The sequence below is a fragment of the Suricata suricatta genome, chromosome 10 (genome assembly GCF_006229205.1).
Source record: "Suricata suricatta isolate VVHF042 chromosome 10, meerkat_22Aug2017_6uvM2_HiC, whole genome shotgun sequence".
Taxonomy (NCBI): Eukaryota; Metazoa; Chordata; class Mammalia; order Carnivora; family Herpestidae; genus Suricata; species Suricata suricatta.
In genome coordinates this window covers 114,838,436-114,841,035 of record NC_043709.1, presented here as the reverse complement: position 1 = coordinate 114,841,035, position 2,600 = coordinate 114,838,436, and the positions used below count along the sequence as shown (strand labels likewise).

Here is a 2,600-nt window from a genome sequence, read left to right as displayed (position 1 = left end):
CATTCGTCAGGTGATGGACATTTAGGCTCCTTCCATGTTTTGGCTATGGTTGACATTGCTGCTATGAACATTGGGGTACATGTGCTCCTATGCATCAGCACTTCTGTCTCTCTTGGGTAAATCCCCAGCAATGCTATTGCTGGGTCAAAGCTTTGTCCGAGAAGGTGTTGACTTAAAACGTAGACGTAGACGTAGAGCATTTCTATTGCCCGAGAACTCTCCCTTGGGCCTTTTTAAGTCAACACCTTCTCGGACAAAGCTTTTCTGAATCATTTCACCAAAGAGCCCTTCTGCCTGTTTTAGAAATCCATGTAAGTGGAATCCTACAGTGTTAACTCCACAGTGTCTGACTTCTTTTGCTCAACCTAGATAGTGAGATTCATCTGTTTTTTGAGATGGGTGCTAAGAATCCTTTAAAGCTAAATATCTCCTGTTGTATGAAGATATGGCAAATCACTTATTCTCCTGTTGAGGGACATTTATTTGAGTGGTTTCAGCTTTTGGCTATTATGAAGAAAGTTGCTTGTGAGCATTCAGCCCTTTTGTAGTTATATGTTTTCATGACTCCTGGAAAATTGCATAAGACTGAAATCAGTGTTCCTGCTCTTTTCTTGCTCTTGAAAAGATAACGCTTCATGGGAAGGACTGGGAAGACTTGGGAAGAGTCTAAAGGGCTAGAAAAAATTTTAAAATAAATGCAGGGTATTGGGACTAGGTTGTGAGATTGAGTTGAAAGCAGGTGGGGGGGAAAGAACATGAAGGTTTGTACCTCTATGGGACAGACTGTATTTTTTTCCTTTCTGGCTTCTCGGTCCTACATGCCAGGTGAAATACCAGGATAGAAAGAACCCTACTTTTGTACAAGTATCAGAATGCTGCAATGAGTAGACTTTTGTAAAATTTTACATTAGTTTCTAACGTCAATGGTGACTCGGTTCCTGGAGGCCGCAGACAGCCTGGGACTTTGTAAGAATTTTTGGGTGACTCACTTGGATGTTGTTTCCTTCTTGCCCTCTCTTCTGTGTAATCTAAGCACACTAAACATGTTTGCAGAAGTGCCTAGGGATGGGGGGAAGAGTAAAATAACTGTAGAAAGTAGTTATACCATTTTACATTCCCACCAGCGAAGTATGAATGTTTTTCACCCAGATTGAGTGTTACCAGTCTTTTTTATAAACAATACAAAAAAGCATACTTCTATACATTTATATACTTTTAAATAAACCTTTTAAGTTTTGAATAATTTTAGATTTACAGAATTATTTCAGATAGCACAGAGGTGTGCCATATATCCCATAGTCTCTGTTATTTTAATTTTTTTTCACATTTATTTATTTATGAGAGAGAGAGAGAGAGAGAGAGAGAGAGAACGAACATGAGCAGGGGAGGGGCAGAAGGAGGGAGACCCCAAATCCAAAGCAGGCTGCAGGCTCCGAGCTGTCAGCGTAGAACCCGATGCAGGGCTTGAACTCACAAACTGTGAGATCATGACCCGAGCTGAAGTTGGATGCTCAACCAACAGGGCCACCCCGGTGCCCCAGTTTTCCCTGTTATTCACATCTTCCATTAGTATGGTACATTTGCCACAATTAATGATATAATATTTATATGTTACTAATAAATAAGCTAAAGGTCATATTTTATTCAGATATCCTCAATTTTCCCTAATGTCCATTTTCTGTTCTATGATCTCATCTAAGATACTGTATTACATTCATCAACCATATATGCTAGACTTCTCTTGGCTGTGACAGTTAACCTGACTTCCCTTATTTTTGATGACCTTGAAAGTTTTCAGAAGTACTGGTATTTGATAGACTATCCTTCACTTAAGATTTGTCTGCTGTTTGTCTTAAGATTTGGCTGAAAAACATGTTTGGGGGCAAGAAGATCACGGAAGTAAAATGCCACTCTCATCACATCTTCTAAAGAATATGGACTGTAAGTAAGATTTATCACTGTTGAGGTTAAACTTGATCACTTGGTTGAGGTAGTGTTGGTCTGTTTTTTCTATTATAAAGCTACTCTTTCTTCCTTTCCATATTCTACTCAAAAGGGAAGTCACTATGCACAGACCACACATAATGAGTCAGAAACGATGCTGCACCTCCTTAAGTGTGGAGTAGTTACAGAAATTGTTTTGAATTCCTGTGCACAGTTGATTTGTCTACTATCTTATTTTATTATTGAATCCTTTATATCAGTATAAATGAATCCATATTTATTTTATACCTTGAGGTGTAATCCAGTACTAACTTATTAAACTTGGGTTGTTGTTGTTTTTGATGCTAAATTGTTCAAGCTTTGGCCATTAGGAACTCTTCCAGTTGGCTCCTATGACCCTTTCATTGCATCATTATATGTGCCATTTCTTTGTTTGTTTTACTTCTCAGCATACAAAATATTCCAGGGTTATCTTGTACATTCTCTGCCTTGGTCTGAGAACCAACCATCTCTCCACGGAGCCCTGGTTCCTTTAACTGGAGCATGGTCTTTAGAAAACAAGATCTGCCTGCTCGGGTGCTCATTGTTACTAGGGTATTCTTACTTGTACGGACCTCTCAGCTGACCGGGAAGTATGTGTGTATACTAACCTATGG

At 39.2% G+C, this 2,600-nt stretch overlaps 1 long non-coding RNA gene across 1 annotated transcript in view; it reads left to right on the top strand.

Moving 5' to 3' along the window:
- Positions 1-1,899, top strand: part of LOC115305020 — a 142,455-nt gene extending 140,556 nt beyond the window's left edge. The window contains exon 3 of the long non-coding RNA XR_003914725.1: positions 1,858-1,899. This is a non-coding gene — a long non-coding RNA (uncharacterized LOC115305020). The remainder of the gene's footprint in view (positions 1-1,857) is intronic.
- The last annotated feature ends 701 nt before the right edge of the window (positions 1,900-2,600 follow it).